Source organism: Vombatus ursinus, unplaced genomic scaffold, assembly GCF_900497805.2.
Source record: "Vombatus ursinus unplaced genomic scaffold, bare-nosed wombat genome assembly UNPS02011613.1, whole genome shotgun sequence".
NCBI lineage: Eukaryota > Metazoa > Chordata > Mammalia > Diprotodontia > Vombatidae > Vombatus > Vombatus ursinus.
Window position 1 is genome coordinate 8557796 of NW_020951391.1, and position 19458 is coordinate 8577253.

A 19458-nucleotide genomic window follows, 5' to 3' on the forward strand; every position below is an offset into this window, starting at 1 on the left:
TTCGAGAATCTGAATGGAAAGCCTTCCCTGGCCAGGCCACTGTGTGTTTAAACAGACAGCATCTCTATTTCTTCTTCCTCTGTGATATTTCATTCTTTCTTAATCTTAGTATCAAAAAAGGATTAGACCCAGGGCAATGAGGTGATAAAATGAGTAGACCATGGACCCTGGAGTCAGGAGGACCCAAGTTCAAATCCAGCCTCAGACACTTGACACTTAGTAGCTGAGTGACCCTAGGCAAGTCACTTAACCTCATTGCCTAGCCAAAAAAAAAAAATGGAATAGACCAGATTATGATTCTGTGGGTTTCTAAAGGTTGGAAGAACCATCTAAAAGATCCCTTCATCAACCAGAACTGGCAGTAATAACAGCCAAGTCTTGTGAGAAGCCACCCCTGAGGAACAACTCCCTAGACTCTAGAGGCAGATAGGTGGCAACAGAATGGGCCTGAAGTTAGGAAAGACTTTAGTTCAAATCCATTCTCAGACATTAGTTTTGTGATTCCGGGCAAGTCAACTAACCTCTGCCTCAGTTTATTGATCCATAAAATGGGGATAATAATAGCGCTAAGCTCACAGGGTTGTTATGGAGATTAAATAAGATAATATTTTCAGTGTGGTTGGCATGGTGTCTTGCACTTAGCAGATACTTAATACTTCTTTCCTTGACCCAGTCCTTGAATAAATTAACTTGGCCTTCAAGTGACTATGTCCTGAAACAAAGGGAGTGACTTATCTCTTGATTATGCCATTACCAGAAGTGAATTTTGAGGGGCAGCTTGGTGGTGAAGTGGATAAAGCAAACAGCCCTGGAGTCAGGAGGACCTGAGTTCAAATTCAGCCTCAGACACTTGACACTCAGTAGCCGTGTGACTCTGGTCAAGTCACTTAACCCCAAATCCCTCACCAAAATAAAAAAAAGCAGAAAAAAAAGTGAATTTTGTAGGGGAAATGATTTCTAGCAACCACCAGTCCCCTCTCCCCAGGGAATGAGTAAGTATAGAGAGAGGAGAGTATATGCCAGGTTTGGGATCGTGTTGTACTTTGATGCTTATATTTTCTTAGTAAGAATCTCTTTATAAAAGTTAATTAATGATACCCAGGAGATAATAACTGGCCAGTTGATATAGAGAACATGCCAGATGGGAATTTATGAGCAATAGTATTAGACATGGGAGGACAGAAGTAGAAGCCATGATTTGGGCACCTAACCTACTATAGTCCAAGTGTGAGTTTGGGGGAGGTGATCTCAGAGCCTGTGCTACACAGAACTAGGGAAGTATTTTTGTGAGAGTGGAAAAAAGCACAATAACACATTCTAATGAGAAGCAGTTTGCCAATTTTGATCATTACTAAAAGGTTTTAACGGAAAACTAGTCATGTAAGGTTCATTGACTATCTCAAGTAATTTTTAAACATACTGTTTTTGATAAAACCCCAGTAGGGCCTTACCAAACACTTCCACTGTCCTCACCCCCTCCACCCCCCGACTCCCCACACTCTCCCACCCCCATGCCTTCTTCACTTCTAATCCATTTCAAGGGAGTTTTAATCCAGGAGTTCAGGGTCAGTCCCACATCAAAACTGTTCTTCAAAGAAATGCTTAATGTCCCCCAAAGTTTTTACAGCTAGTTCCTTGGACCTGAGCACAGGCATGCTAACAAATAGAAACAAACTAAGAATTTCCCCAACTGTCCCAACCCTGGAGAAATTTCAGAAAGAATGATATTCAAGCAAAGTTTGGAGCTGGAAATAATATAGATGCCCCTTCATCATAGAGAATTATGCTTCAAGAAAAACTGAATATTAGGGAACATTTTTTTTCCAGCTCTATTAGTAAATAGTAGATGAAGATCAAGAGATGTATAAAAACAAATAAAACACATGAGTTTTTATTCAAAGAAAATATTTGACTTGGCCCTCTGTTTATTCGAGGAACCATAATTCATGTGATATACAATGGTGACAGATTGTCAAAAGGCATCAAGGAGAGTGTCAACAGAGACCTGCTACAGAGACACTAGAGAGTCTAATCTGGAATTACAGTTTTCTCTTAGCGTTCCTAACTCTGCATCAGAACTAACTCAATAATTTAGCAAGAGCGTCATGTTCCAACCACGGAGCCCGCAAAAATTTTAGCTGTGTCTTTGCTACATGCAAGCAGTCACCAAATGGGAGAAAAGTTGAGCTCTTCCTTAAAGGCAGCTTTCCTCAGCCCTCTGAGTACATGCTGCTGATTTTTTTTTCCCTCCTAAAGATGCTTTATTGTTTTTTTTCTTTCTTTTTTTTTTTTTTGCTTTTTCATCAGGGTGGGGTTGCCATGGCAATAAAGTAGGATATCTTACTGGATTTCACCTTTGCTGTCTTGCTTTATATGCTTCTCTCTCCTCAGAGCAAACATGGTGGATGCGGTGCACATACAGATGTCTAATTTCAGATTTCCTCCTCAAGTGTGCTTGGCAGCCTCTCTCTGGAGACAGCTGGAGCAGCACTCCACAAACTCGCATTCATCCTCCTTCTCTCTAATGGCCACCATTGTGTCTCTCTGGCTTTCTGATCTCTCTTTTAAGATGGACAGAGGTTTTCTTAAAAGATCTTTCCTCAATAGAAAATAAAAGTCTTTTAACATTTCAATTAACTGAGCTGTCAGATCAACTCTAAATACTTTTCCTGTCTAAAGTTACCAGAGTTAAGGTGAAGAGGTAAAACACTCCAGAGAATACGGAAGCTCAAGACAAAACGCTCACAGGTAAACAGATTTGCCTAGAATACAAAAAAAAAAAAAGTCATAAGATTATTGCCTAATAACTCAGCCCTTTCCTGGTTGGCTGACTATTGATACAAACTTACCCCAAAGCAAAAATGAGAAAACCCATTCCCGCTATCTCACACACACAAAAAAGTGGAGTACAAAGACCTCAGTACTGAGAGAAATGAAGACCTGGTTCTGAGTCTTGAGTCTGCCACTTATTACGTGTGTGACCTATGACAAGTCATTTAACGTCTATGGGTGCAATTTCTTCATATGTAAAATGAATGGTTTAGATGAGATGATGCATGGGGTACTATCTAGCTCTAAACCCTACGATCCAGAACACCACCAATGGGCCATTTTGACAGAAAGATGATGAATGAGGAAGTGCAGAATGCTGACAAATTGTGTATTTGGTTTATGTGACTCTACTTACTTGTAAGTAGTAGTAAGTTCTTTGGATAAAAGAAAGCTTTTTTTTGGAGTGGGAGGTAGCGTTGAAGGATAGAGTAATGATGATGATAATAGGGTAAAGAAAAGAGAAAAAGGAAAAGTGTGTTAATGAATTAATGAAAAGGGATAAGGAGAGAAAGAGAGAGATGTGGACAAGCAGAGCAACATTGAAATTATTATTTAAATTTGGATTAAAAATTGAATTTAAAAAAGCTGTGGATAGTGGAAAAAATAAACCTTATACATATAACAGAAGTTTAGTTTTATGTTATCTTCTTTTCTTTGTGTGTGAAAATGTTTATACATTAATCAATGCATAAAACAAATAAATCCTATGCTATTACACATATTCTATGGCCTAAAACTATTTTTTCCTATTGTTATTCCACCCACAGATTGCAAATTGTTTATCTACACCCCAGCCTCCAGAGGTGTAAAATGCAACTGGAGGAAATTTAATTAGGGTAAGGGGGAAGAGAGGGGTAAGTGGTAAGGCGCAACAGCCCAGCTGCCCACCAAAAGATGCAGTCATATCAAGAGAGGACAGCTCATGCATGCCCTAGAGGCCAGCCTTTCCCCCTGAGTTGGGATGACAAGACCTGTGGAGAGGGAGACTATAGCCATAAGATCTAGAGAGGAGCCAGGCCAGCTAGAGAGAATGACAAAATGAGGCAGGACCTGTGGATGATGGTCTCTCTTGGGAGGAAGTACATGCCACACGCCCTAGGGATGGAGTATATTCCCTGGAATGTTGGTATTCTGGGGCAATGGTTGCTCTGTGCAACTATGTTTCATCTCCTTGAAGGCAAGGACTGTGCCATTCATCTTTCTATCCTCCATGGTACCTAGCACAGTGCTTTATATATAGTAGGTACATAACACACATTTGATGAATTCACTTGAATTCTCATGTGCATTTTATGACAAAGGCTTCAAAAGACATCAAAACTTGACTTTCCATCAATGTTTTCTGGATATGAGGAAGAACAGTTCATATACTACGCACCCTGGAGACCTTACTTTCTTTCCTTTCAGCTTCTGTTTTCCCCAATATATTTTCTCTTCTCCTTCTCTCTAATTTGGTCATATTTCCGATGGCCTTTCAGATTATTTCCATAGCAAGTAATTTGGGGTGGTTTTCCAAGAAACTTTTCTTATGCTCGGTTCTTATCCTTTAGGTGAAAAGATCTATTAGAGAAACTAACATTAGTAAACTCTACTTCTGATTTCTTGTGTATTAATCAGAAGAATTCACTATGTTAAAAGGATAAAAGTTGTTAGAGGCTCATCTGACCAGTGTCTATTTGTTTTGAGATCACAGTTGTGATTCGTTCAGCTATGGAAATTACAATAAAAATCATAAATGATACCAGGAAATAGAATGGGTTAGTGAAAACAATGCTGTCCCTTGAATTGGGAGCAATCTAAGTTCAAATCCTATACCAAACATCTATTACCCAGAAAACCATGGAAAAATCACTCAGTCTTTCTAGACCACAGTCTTCTCATCTGAAAAAAAGGGGGGGGGACTGGAAGGGTTGAGGAGAGGATGTTAATTCTCACAGGACCTCCCGTACAGGGTGGGCGTAATGATCACATGAGATGATGTATGTGAAGAGCTTGTAGATAGATATTAAATAATCAAATACACATATGATCACATCAATCTGAAAGTTCTTTCCAATCCCAGAGATCAAATCAGTCTTTGCCAGGCCATTCTGAATGACTTTTGTCTATAGATAACTACTACTGTTATATGCTTCCAGATTATCATCATCATCATCAATCATCATCATCATCATCATCATTATTATTCTGCTATTTAATTTAGCCTCACTTTGAAATGTTGCTATTTATCTTATGAGTGTAGACATTTTCTTCACAATAATAGCTTGCATTTATATAGTTCTTTAAGTTTGTAAAGTACTTTAAAGATATTTGATTATCTTTGAAAAAGACCATGAAAGAAATTTCTTTCTCATATTTTCCCATATTTCCATAGCTAATAAGTAATGAAACTGGGACCAGAAGTCAGGTGTTCTAGTCTTGGAGACCAGGGTTCTGTTACACATTATTTTGCTACACTTTTTTTTTTTTGGAGGAAGGGTGAGGCAGTTGGGGTTAAGTGATTTGCCCAGAGTCACTGGGAACAAACAGGCATTTCTATGAAAAAAGACCTAGGATTTTAGTGAATTGGATATTCAGTGTGAATCAACAATATTCTATGGAAGCTAAAAAAGCTAATATGATCTTAGACTATAGTAAGAGAAGTAAAGTATTCAGGACTAGTTAGTCAGTCAATAACATTTTATTAAGCACCTACTATGTGCCATGTAATGTGCTAATAATCACTGGATTATGTAAGTGATAATTCAACCTTCCTCTGCTCTGGTCAAACTATACCTGGAGTGTGGGTAGCAGAGAAACCTAAAGAAAACTCCATTTTGTCTGTAGTTCACCTATCTTGCCTCTGACTCTGTTTGTATTGCAACTCCTGCCCCCCTCTGTAACCTTCCTTCCTGCTAAAACAGCAAGCAAAGTCCTTTTCATCAGGGAGGAGTTACAAGAGATAGCTAACCCAAAAAAGAGCCTTTTCTATTACTAACCCCAACAACAGGCCCTGTATAACCAAGTCACTGCATCCCCTAATGCTACTCTGCAAGCCTTCAGCAACAATCCCTTTCCAATCCTGAGGTACCCCATACTCATTTTACCTCCTGCCTAAACTGAAACCTATAGAACCTTTGTTCTTTTGTTACTTCTGGGAGTCTCTACTTGTGTAGGTGGGACCCCTTTGGTGGTGAACTCAATAAACCCTAGTTGGCTCCTACATTTTAGGTTTTGGCTTGGTTTTGGCTCTGGTTCTGGTTCTGGTTTGTTCTGGCATTGAAGATTTTACCCACAGTGGTATTGTATTAATTCTGAAAACCACATTTTAGGCAGGACATTGATAAATTTGAAAGTACCCAGAGGATGGCAGCCAGGATCATCACAAACATATGGCATCATGGCATTACACGGGTATTTAATTATCATAGTATAGACTGGAAATATATATGAATGTGTATATATATATATATATAATGTGCATATATGCACATATATACACATAAAAGCACTCATATGTATGTGTATATGTATATATAGTGCATGTATTTAATTAACAGCAATGGTAATGCATTATAAAAACAACTTTTTTTTTTAATGAGTGAGCCCTTAAATGTTATGTGGCTAAATTGAAGAGGTAACTCTCTTGTTAACAGCAAAAGAAAGATCCCTTTGATTTAAACCTGAAAGGAGGTTATGTAACTCAACTGACACAAATTTGATATGGAATTTGAAAAGTGACCTGAAATCTTCAAATGATACTGAAGAGCAAGCATAGACTATAGCAAGAAAGTATACTAGACTAGAATTCTCTGACTATGTCTCTATCAGTATCTTTGTCTCTGCCTCTTTGTCTGTGTCTCTGTGTCTCTCCATCCTTGGGTCTCTCTGTCACTGTCTCTCTGTCTCTGTCTCTATCGCTATCTGTTTCTATGTGTGTGTGTGTTCCTCTGTCTCTCATTTTTAGAGGAAGAATGCAGTCTCTAGAAGAGGAGAATTCACCAAGATCTTATTGTGTTGTTATTTTGTCATTTCTGGGGATATTTTTGTTGAAGGAATATATGAAGCCAGTAAAACTTTCCCATTTCTCCACATTTGAATATAAAACACACAAAATGTTTCAAAACACCAAAGAAGTTATCTTTTCATATTTTTACCACTTGAAAAAAAATATTTGTGAAACCTTAGCGATTAATTTACTTTTGAATTTATTTCAACAAGAACGTATTTTGACAATATCAAAACTAAAAAATTAAATTAGTCCTTTTCTACATTTCATGAGCACATCTTTAACCCCAAGATAAGAATATAAATAGATAGACAGACAGACAGACAGGCAGATAGATATCTATCTATATTTGTGTGTGTGCATGTGGTATATGTATGTCTATATAGATAGACATACATGCATGTCTATATACATACACACATATACAATAATATGATCACCTCTCTCCATATATTTGTATATATATATTCTTAAACATATTTCATATATGTGTATATACTTATGTGTATGTACATATGTGTATATACTTATATATATGTTTGTGCGTGTGTATATATATATATACATATATATAGTAGTTACTTTGATGATCCTATAATCTCCTCACTTACTAATAACCCATTCATATTTTCCCGTCCAGTCTGATTCTTCTTTAAGACCTTAATTAAATCTTCCGTACAAGTTATATCCACTGTACCAGAAGCCCTCCTCTAGGTTTCTTCTTCTTTTTTTTTCTTTATATTTCATTGGCCAAGCAAAACAAGGGCAGTCTTTTGCCTCTTTTTGTATTCTTAGCACTTAAGACAGTGCCTAGCACATAGAAGGCACTTACTAGATGTTTATTGATGAAGATGTAAGCCTGTTTGCTCATCTAAAAATGGAGTTAATAGAAGAGACATTATTACCTATTTCATAGCATTATTCTATGAAAGTCTCTTTGTGTATCTTAAAGCACTATATGAATATGTTACCTTCAATTATAATTTTTCAATGTAAAGTTATGTCTTATTTTAGTGATAAAACAAATGAATTTACAAGATTAAAATAGAACAATTTACTGAATAATTTAATAACTGCATATGCTTGCCCTAAATTTTACAAATTCTAGTAGTCTATAGTATAACTTGAGTTGAGAGATACATCATTAGATTGAAATGATTTTTGTGTGGAAAATCAGTGAGATTAATTTTGTAGTAGCTTATAGGTGGAATTTGCCAAGTAAATTGATTATAAGTAATATACTTACCAGATCCTGGTGATAAAGAAATACTCTATTTACTTTTAAAAATTGCTCAACAAGAATTGTTAGGAAACAATGTACATATCTAAATTTTAACTGTTTGTTCTCTAGCTGAAGACCACAAAGTTAGTTGGAGAAACAGAAATTATTTGAGCTTTGAAACCATTTAGAACTCATTTGTATGTAAAGAAGGAAAGCCTTTCTTCCACTATCCTTGTTTCATTGTACAGCTACACTTTAATTGTTCCAAGTAAGTCAATCAAACTGATCTTTCTCTTAATGATGGTTGCCATATTAATGATATTACTGATGCATCATAGCAAAAGCAAAAAATAATTAATCATCCACATATAGCTTCCTCCCTCGGTAGCTGGCTATTTAAGAGGTAGCAAAGTTGGCTGTAAGCGTTGGAAACCAGAAAACATCAATAACAGCTTTGCATTAGATATACCTTCATTGTATAAAATAAGAGTTCCCAATTTTTTGTGTCATGGACACCTTTGACAATCTAGTGAAGTCTATGGACCTCTTCTCAGATTAATATAATTTTTTTAAAAATCAAAATTGAAGGAAATGCTAGGTGTCAATTAGAAGTTAGTGAAAACAAAAGTGTCATTTTCTCATCCAATAATAACTAATAGTATTAATATGACCCTCTAAGGTTTACCAAACACTTTAAAAAATTTAGCCATTAGATTCTCAAAACAACTCTTTGAGGTAGGTGCTCTTATTGCTCCTACTTTATAGATGAGGAAACTGAGGCCAACAGTGGTTAAGTGACATGACCAGTGTCACATAGCTAGTTAGTGTCTGAGTTTGAACTCAGGTCTTCTTGACTCTGGGGCAGCTAGGTGATACAGTGGATAGAGTACAGACCTGGAGTCAGAAAGACATCTTCCTGAGTTCAAATCTGGCCTCAGACACTTAATAACTGTGTGACCCTGGGTAAGTCACTTAACCCTCTCTGCCTCAGTTTCCTTATCTGTAAAATGAGCTAGAGAAGAAATAGCAAAGCAAGCTAGTATCTTTGGCAAGAAAACCCCAAATGGGGTCATGAAGAGTCAAATACAACTGAAAAATGACTGGACACACTTCTTGATTCCAGGCCCAGCGCTCTATCCATTGTAATGCCTACTTGCCATTCAAGCTCATAGATCCCCTGAAATCTATCTGTACTTTCCTTGGGAATCCATGGACCCAAGGTCCCCTGATCTCAAAGAAATCACATTGTCAATATTCTCATGAGAAATTAGGGAAATATAGATTCACTTATTAAATATTTTTATTTAATAACCTACTATAAGCTAGGCATTTAACTGTATGCTAGAGAAACACAGACAAAAATGAAACACTCCTTGAACTCAAGAAGTTTGTATTCTATTTTGTTAAGACAACATAAACAGCATGAACACAGATAAATAGATACAATGATATACAAAGTCAATAAAAGTTCATTTCTATGCTACTAACAACTTGGGGTAATATAAGACTGTCGTTAAAAACCAAAGCTGATGCTCACGTCTCAAATGGGAATATGACAAAAAATAATTGATCAGTTTTTCCAGCTGCCGAATTTTCTAGGCCCTCAAATAATTCTGACTTCTCAAAATTTCTAATGGAAAAATTCTTTTGACCTCTACTTCTTTGACTACTAACCTTGACAAGTCCTAATTCATGACTGAGATGAAGGCACAAATCAAACGTTCATCAAATTTCTGGATAACATGTTTGGATAAAATACTTACACATTAAATGCCAGATCCCAGATCAAAAATGACAAGCACAGTTGAGTCAAGTGGAATTTAATAGGATTAACTGTATAGGTCTATACTTATATTGCTTTAATTCAGTAGAAGATAAACTTTTTGGGAGCAGTGACTATATATTATGTTTGTATTTATAATATTAGTAGCTATCACAATGGCTGGCATATAGTGATCTCTTAAATGCTCATCAGTTGATAGATTCAAAAAATCAACTTTATAAATTCAGGATAGGGGTGACATGTTCCTATTCTGTGACAACCATTCTGATAAGAAAGATAGGAAGGTTTGAATGGACAGCATATTCAATATGAGCCCACACTCTGATACGGGAGCCAAGAAAGTTAATTGTACCCAAACCTGCTATGAAAAAAATAGTTTCCAAGAGAGGTACCAGTAAAATTGTCCACTTGTGCCACATAATTTCTGCACATTGTGTTACAGAAGAGACATAGACAAGCTGGATAATGTTCAAAAGAGTGGCAGGACTAGAGAATATGACAACTGAAAACATTGAACATCTTTACCTGGAGATGACTTAAGATGAACACAATAGTTGCCTTCATATATTTGAAAGATTGTCTCATGGAGGAGGGATTTGACTTGTTCCACTTGGCCTCAATTGGCTCAAGTAATACAGATTGTATCTGACCAAAAATTCCATCTTCAATATCTACAAGTAGCCATGAGTCATCTGGGTGGCATATATAGTATTTTTTCCTGTCTTATGCTTCACTTAACATTAATAGTAAGAGGGTAATACAACAAAGTTATCCCTTTGATAGCTTTCAGGGAATTTTGCATGATTGTGCCATTTCCATAGCAGACCCCTTGTTGGTGTCTTTGGCTTACCTTGAAGATTTAGCAATGCATTTCATGACCCTAAGCTTCTCTCTGTGACAAAGATCCATCTTTTCAACCTCAATATTTTTGATTGATGTTATATGACTCCAAGTTATGAATTCCACAGTCAAAAAAGAATTAAAGATACTGGCTATTTAAAGGGTAAGCAGAAGACAAAGGTTGCCATGAATAGGCTGGAGCATATTTACCAATGAAGAACCATATAGAGGTTGTAGGGGGGAAAGGATGTCATCATGGAGATTCATGTTTGGAACAAGAAATGAGCCAGTCATTTAGTGAGAGCACAGGATAAATTATAGAAAGTCTATTGGTTACATATGGTTTCCAATGTATGGTAGACATATGATGAAAAGAGATAAAGAGGAAGGTTTCATAGAGTATTTGTTGGACCCCATGGAGAGAATTTCCAGGTCAAAATAAATAAGACTTACACAGGTTGACAAGATGTAAATGGGTTGAGATCAGAATAAGAGGAGAGAATACCCACATGAAGGAGATCACAGATAAGAACATGAGAACATAGATCTAGAGCCTGAAGGGACCTTAGAAGCCTCCTAGTCCAATTCTCTCATTATACAGATAACGAAATTGAGGCCAAGGAAAGTTTTACATGACTTTACCAAGGTCGTAGCATTTGAACACGGGTTCTCCGATGTAGAGTCAACTAGATGTCTCAATGGATAGAGCCTAGAGTCTGGAAGACATGAGTTCAGATCTGGCTTCATATGTTTACTAGCTGTGCAACCCCAAACAAATCATTTAACTGCTGTCTGCCTCAGTTTCCTCAATTATAAAATTGAGATAGTAATAACAGCTATCACCCAGGGTTGTTCTGAGGACCAAATTAAATACACAGTTCATTGCACATAATAGGTGCTTAATAAATGATTGTTTCCTTTCTTCCTTTTATTCTAGAGACAGTGCTCCGTATCATCCAACAAATTCAGAGGCTACTGTAGTACTACAAAGGGATAGGCTATGAGGCCTGAACTAGATCAGGGGATATACAAGTGCAGGAAAAAGGGTGAATGTGAGATATGTTGTGTGTGTGTGTGTGTGTGTGTGTGTGTGTGTGTGTGTGTGTGCATACATATATATACACACCTATATATACATATACATATGTATGTATGTATGTATATGTGACAACACTTGGTAGATAATTAGCCAGAATGAAGGATAAGGAAAAGGTTTTTTTTGTTTTGTTTCATTTTGTTTCTTAGGTAATTGGGGTTAAGTGATTTGCCCAGGGTCACAGCGCTAGTAAGTGTCAAGTGTTTGGTCTGAGGTCGAATTTGAACTCAGGTCCTCCTGACTTCAGGGCCAGTGCTCTATCCACTGTGCCACCTAGCTGCCCCTGGATAAGGAAGAGTTGAGGATGACTCTGAGATTGTAAATCTGGTGGTACCCCTTACAGAAATGGGGAAGTTGGCAGAAGAGTAAGTCTGGGGAGGGTGGAAGGAATGAGTTCTGAGTTGGGCATACTGGGTTTGATATATGCCTATGGGTTATCTGGGTAAGGATGTTCATCAGGAAGTTAGTGAAACAAGACCAAATCTTAGAAGAGAGATGAAGGCTGAATATATTTGAAAAATGCTCGCATTGGGATCCTATTTCAATCCATAAAAGCTGATAGATCCTCAAGAAAAAGTACAGAGAGACTATCCAAGAAAATGAGATTAGTTGATAGTGCCAAATGCTGCAGATATCAAGATGAATGAGGATTGAAAAAATTCTTTTGTATTTAGCAATTAAGAAATTGCTTGTAACCTTGGAGAGAACAGTTTCAACTGCATAGTGAAGTCAAAAGCAAGATTGCAAGGGGCTCAAAAGTGAGAGAGAAGTGAAAAGTAGTGGTAATGAGTGTAGATCAGTTGTGTGTGTTTTTTTTTTTCTACAAGCAAAGTTTTAGAGCAATTCTAAAGTGAATTGCAGATTATTTTCTATAGTAAATGTTGTAAAGAGAATCCAGGGTTATTTCATACACATTTTGTCTTTGTTTCAATCTTCAATTGTCAATATCTTGTTAATCTTCAGTCATTTTTCTGTCATGTCCAACTCTTTGTGACCCCATTTGGAGTTTTCTTGGCAGATATTGGAGTGGTTCACCATTTCCTTTTCCAGCTCATTTTACAGTTAATGAAACTAAGGCACACAGGGTTAAGTGACTTGCTTAAGGTCATGTAGCTAGTAAGTGTATGAGGCCAGATTTGAACTCAGGAAGATGAGTCTTCCTGACTCCAGGTGCAGCACTCTATTCTCTGTTCTACCCAGTTGCTGCTACTAGCAATAGCTAGTAACACTCAAACTTAAGTTTCTCTACCCCCAAGGCTTTATACAAAGAAATTAATTATTTGAAAAGTGTCCAGGCATAACTCTGGAGAGTACTCATTATATAAAGAAAACATTTAGGCAGACTTTAAAAATTAAGATTTATTATGTAATATAGACAGCTATTTCTAATTAATCCAATCCATAATTTCACACTTTCTGCATAAACGTTTTTCTAAAGATTTGCCGTACTTGCTTAATTCTGTTAGTTAAAACTCCCCAAAAATGTAATCATATCTCTATGGATGTTCCTTTTTAAAAACACTAAACATTAAATGCATAATTCAATTCCTACTATGTGCAGAAATAAAGACTTTTAAAATTTTGTTCAAAAAAAGCAGCAAATATATTATTTAATTTCTTGAGCTATACTGTCTTCATTCTGGTAAAATGAACTGAAATACATACTTGCATACATGTGTTCATGCATGTACTTGTGTGAGAAATATACATGCAACCCTACTTTGGAGGTTTCTTTAATATACTCTGTCTATATTATACCTTCCAGTTAAAAAAAACGGTGCGAAAAATGTTAAAAGCATAAAGTAGAATATTCACCACTTTCTAAAAATAATGCTTTTTTATAGGATCAGAGACTTTAAATAGCTTTAAAATGCTTATTTTTAAATGCCCATGTGTATAATAATCTCATTAAGTCCCCATATGATGGATGTTCTATGGATACAAAACTGTCATCACTCACTCCTTACCATCGTATTTTCATCTGCTTATCTAGAGGACGGCAAACTGCCCATGTGAGGTAAATTACAAAATGCTCTGGGTCCTGAAAATGGAATTGAGGCTTATTAAAACAAACCCCTGAGAACATTCTCATTCTCTCTCTCACTGGCTTCCTCATCTTCTCTCTCTATTTCTTTCCCCACTTTGCCCTTTTCAAATCAGTTCGTTTCCATGCAGATGATCAGATTCCTATTTAAAGGATATTTGATAAGCTACCGTGATTTTTCCATAGGCAGACTTCTTTCTCTGTAATCCATTCACCTTCCAATTTAAAAGAGACATACTCATCTCCTTATTTATTCACTGACAAGAATTCTTCCATCAAGTGAGGGTTGGAAATTGCTCAGATTTTCCCCGAGTCTCTTCATATACGGGTTTCTTCAGAAACCATAGGAGCTTGCTTTAGAGAATTAGTTGGGTCAGTCACATTTAGATGTCTCAGGGTCAACTGAAACATACCCCAAACCAAGTTTATCTTCCACCACAGACCAGTCCCCTTTCTAACTTCCTTTTCTTTGTCAGTGGAGACAATATTCTCCCAGCTGCTCAGGTTCAAAACTTGCAGTTGTTTTTAATATGCTTTTCTTTCTTTCCCTAAATAAAACAGTCATGTAATCCTAGTTACTTTTTTCTCCTAAATATCAAACATCATAGGACCGAGCACAGACCTTGCAATACTGCATTAGAACCTTCTTCCCAAATTGACAGAGAATCATTAACAACAACTTGTCATTCAGCTTACTCGTTTTATAGAAGAGTTAACTTAGACCCTGAGAACTTAAGTGGTATAAGATCGAAGATCTTAAGCTGAAAGGGACCTCAGAGGTCATCTAGCCCAAGGCCCATAATTTTACAGATGAGAAAACTGCAGCTCAAGGAAGTTTAGTGACTTGTCCAAGATCACAAAGGTAGTTACAGAAATTAAAATTGAACCTTGGACCTGACTAGAGAGAGTGTACTGTTAACTATACTTTGTCGTCTCCTTTTGAAACTATACAATCCATCCCCCATTATTAGGTCACAGGGTCACAGAGCTAGTAAGTATCAAGTGTTTGGTCTGAGGTCGAATTTGAACTCAGGTCCTCCTGACTTCAGGGCCAGTGCTCTATCCACTGTGCCACCTAGCTGCCCTTGGATAAGGAAGAGTTGAGGATGACTCTGAGATTGTAAATCTGGTGGTACCCCTTACAGAAATGGGGAAGTTGGCAGAAGAGTAAGTCTGGGGAGGATGTAAGAAATGAGTTCTGAATTGGGCATACTGGGTTTGATATATGCCTATGGGATATTTGGGTTACATAATAGGTACAAGAGTCTATTGCCTCACTAATCTGAAATCTGAAATCACGGACTTCAGCATGTCACTGCCCCTTTAAAAGAAAAATAAAACTTTTAGGTTTTTTTGTTTGTTTGATTTGAGTGACATTCTACTGTGGAAAGAGCACTGCTTTGACTTGAGCTCCAGCTTCTAATGAGTTGTATACTCTGTGTGCCTCAGTTCCCATAACTGTAAAATGAGGGATTTGGACTAGGTAAAGTCATGTCTTTGACAGCTTTAAAATACATGGATTCTTAAAATTAGAAGGGATTTTGGATATCATTTAGTTTAGCCTTCCACTCCTTGTATAAATTCCCTTTATATCATTGGGAACAGATATTCTTTTACCTTCTTACACCATTTCATTGTTGAAAAACTCAATGCCGTACTAGGCAACTGGTTCCATTTGGGGACAGGTCTAAGTGTCAGAAATTTCCCTCCCTCGTATCAAGCATTTTAATTCTTCTCTAGAGAACTACATAGATTCATCTCACCTTTCTCTTAGATATTATCATTCTTTTGGTTTCAAATTTCATCATATCTAAATGCCTTTGAATGATTTTCAAGGACTTGCATAATCGGGTACAATGCTATTCAGTCTTATTTCTCAAGACTCCAACAGACACTTTTTACCTAGTCTTGTCAATCTCTTCACTATCTTCATTTCAGTGCTCATGCTATTCACCTTTTCCTCACATAATCCATTATCCATCTTACTGGACTGTTTTCACTTTGTTATGTTTCCCCACCCTATTCAAATTCTACGTAATCATTAAAACCTTATTCATGTCTTATATTTGCCATAAAACTTTCATTGCTATTCCAGGCTGCATTGTTCTTCCTCTCCTCTAAATTCTGACTATTTTCTGTACAGTCTGAACCAGACAATATAGTATTCAATAATATAATCTTTTAAAGTTATTTACTGTTGTGCTATGTGTATTAGTCATGCCTCTTCAGCTAGACTTTAAGTTATTTGGGGGATTGTAGCTTCTTCTTGTCCATTTCATTGCCTCACTAAATTCTAGAATTAAATGTATAGTAGATACTCGATAAATTATTGTTGACTGCATATCAACAGTCTAAAGTGGCTAGTCTGAGGGAAAAGATGCAGGTTTTGGAATTATTTGGTGATGTCAATAGAGAAGAAAAAAGTGTACAGCTATAAATGATAAGAAAATATATTGGCTTATCACTTCTAAAGGTGAAACGAATTTCCAATGATTTTTAAATTTAAGATAGAACTCAAATATTTTGACAAATATATTATGCTTAATACTTTGCAAAGAAAATAGGGCCTTGATTTTAAATATATATATATATTATTTTTAATTTCAGGGGGTACTGCAGTGAGGGAAAATATTGGTCTAAGGTGATGTGGGTTGAAGTTCTAATTGAACACTTACTAACAGCTGGAGTCTAAGAGAATCACTTTACTCTCTGAACCCCAATATTTCACAAATGACATAACACTGATATTTATATAACATGTTAAAGACTATAATACACATACACACACACACACACACACATACATACACACACACACATATCACCTTGTTTTATCCTCCTAACAACCCTGTAAGTCAGGTATAACAGGTATGACTATTCTCATTTTACAGATGAAGAAACTAAGTCTCAGAGAAATTTAATTATTTAACTACAGTTATACTGCTTGCAACGGTCAGTGGTAGGCTCTACTCTGGCACCAAATCTAAGAAAATGAAATTTAATGGGGACAAATGTAAACTTCTGAATTTATTTTTTTTAATCACAGAATCACTGAACCTAAGAAATGAAAGGTGATCCAAAGTGCGTTTAATCCAATTAGACCTAAACAAAAATCCTTTCTAGAAGATCCCCAACATGTGATCAACCATACATTACATGGAGACGTGTAGATACTGGAATCCTACCACTTCCTGTGGAAGCCCATTTACCTTTTGAATAGCTCCATTTCTTAGGCAGGTTTTCATTACACCAAGCTTAAATCTTCCTCTCTTCAATTTCCACCCTTGTTTCTAGTTCAACCCTCTGGAGCCAAGAAGGGCATGTATAATTTTTCTTCCTAAAGTTAGCCTTTCAAATACTTGAAAACAGCTATCATGACTCCTCTATATCTCAGAACTTGTTATGACCCCAAAAAACTAGCAAGGAAAAAATAGCTAACCACTATTTGGCTGGCTAACTTTCATATAGCACTTTATGGTTTACAAGGTGCCTTCCAAATATTATCTCATTTAATCCTCACAACTCTGGGAGGTAGGTGCTATTATTATTCCCATATTATAGCTGAGAAAACAAAGGCAGGCAGAAGTGAAATTACTTGCCCAGGGTCACCCAGCTAGTAAATGTCTGAGGCCAGATTTGAATTGAGGTTGTCTTGACCTCAGGTCCAGCACACTATCCCCTGTACTAACTAGCTACATCCTGAACAAAAACTACAAAAATGACAACTACTACTACAAGAATAATTCATTTGTAATTTATTATTAAAATGTATTAATGATGTATTGCTATATCTATTAATTATTTATAATTATAATTAATTTGATTGCATGTTATTATAATTCATTAATAATTTGTTGTTGTAGTAGCTAATATTTATACAGTGCTCACTATGTGTCAGGAACTGTGCTAAACACTTTACAATTTTTATTTCATTTGATCCTCATAATAGTCCTGGGAAGCAAGTACTATTACTATACCCATTTTACAGATGAGGAAATTGAGTCAGACAGAGGTTAAATGACTTGCCCAGGGTCACACAGCTAGTGACTATATGAGGTCAAATTTGTACTCAGTTGCCCCTGACTCCAAGTATAGTACTCTGTGCACCACAGTACTCCCTAGCTACTTTCTGAACCAAAAACAACCATTATAAATGTTTCACTCATATTCAGTTTAGAGTTAAATGTAGCACTCCATGGACTCTAAATGTATTTTCAGGGGGAAAAAAAGTAATAGAATATATTGTAGGCAGTGATATCCTAATGAGATAAACATCTTTTTTTTTTCCTGACCTTAATCCACTATACCCACATACACATCACTAAAAGTTGCCAAACATCAGAAAGAAAATATTAGCTTTGGCATATTCCTCACATATACAGTCATCTCCTTTTAGAATGTCTCCCTTCAAATATACCATCTTTCTCATCCTTTCAAAATCCTTGATGATGGTATTTGAAAGGAATAGGCAGGCTTGCACCAGCTTTATTTCACAATAGAGTATACCTCTGTAATCACACATTAAGTTTGTTTGACAACTATTTGGTTATTGATATTATGCAATCAGTCAGTCAATAAGTCTTTATTAAACATTACCAGGCTCTGTGCTAAGCACTGGGAATGTAAATACAAGAAGAAGAAAAAAAGTCCCTGCTCTCAAGGAGCTATAACACCTAAAAAGAATTTGAAAAGCATGTGGGAGCTGGTGGGGCTATGAAGGAATAGTAGAGAAGGTTCAGACTGTAGCTTGGAAAGGTCAGAGACATGGCTGGTTTGAGCACCCTCCTTAAATGGAGAAGTCATCCAATCAATGGGAGAGGCTGCAGGGGTGGAGGGTACTTCTGATGTGTGAATTCCGGGGTTAGATTGAGGGTTCAGGATAAAGTTTGCTGGGACCTGATAAAGAAAGTCCAGAGTACAGCCTGGAGAACAAGGAACATAGCATAAAATAGAAAGACCTGCCGTCCAGACATGATCACTATTGCAGTGGAGGAGGTCTAGCACAGAGTTCAACTTGGAAAGGGGTCCCCTAAAATTGGTGAAGTTCTCCAGATGATCCTGTGAGCAGATCACACAATACTGATTTCAGCAAGACCCAGAACACTGCGCTTTCCTAAATGAAGCCCATAATCATTCAAAAGAGAGGCAGCATGGTGTCTTGCATAAATAACTAGATTCAGAGTCAGACAGGCCTAAATTTAAGTACTGCTGTTGAAGCATACTGTATGACCCTGGGCAAGTCACCTAACTTCTCAGTGCTCCGGGCAACTCTCTAAGAGGAAGGAAGAAATGTAAGGGCTCATACACAAGTACATCTAAGACAGCCCCTATGAACATATGATGAGTTAAGCCCAGAACTATACAAGAGGAGGAAAATAAGCTGGTATATGTAGTATATTTTTCAGTTCTTCAAATGATACCAAGCATCTCTCTGAAGTAAAGGCATCTCTTTATTAATAAAAAAGCAAAACAAAACAAAACACCAACATTCTTTGAGCAATGCTGCACAGCTGTAAGTCATAGAATACTATATCGTCTTTGAAGAATTGAAATTGCGCATCAACAACAGAACAATGGAGAAATAGGTGACGGATGGCCACCAGCCGGCTGCAACACCATAAAGACCAGGAATTACACAAGAGAAGTGGCATAA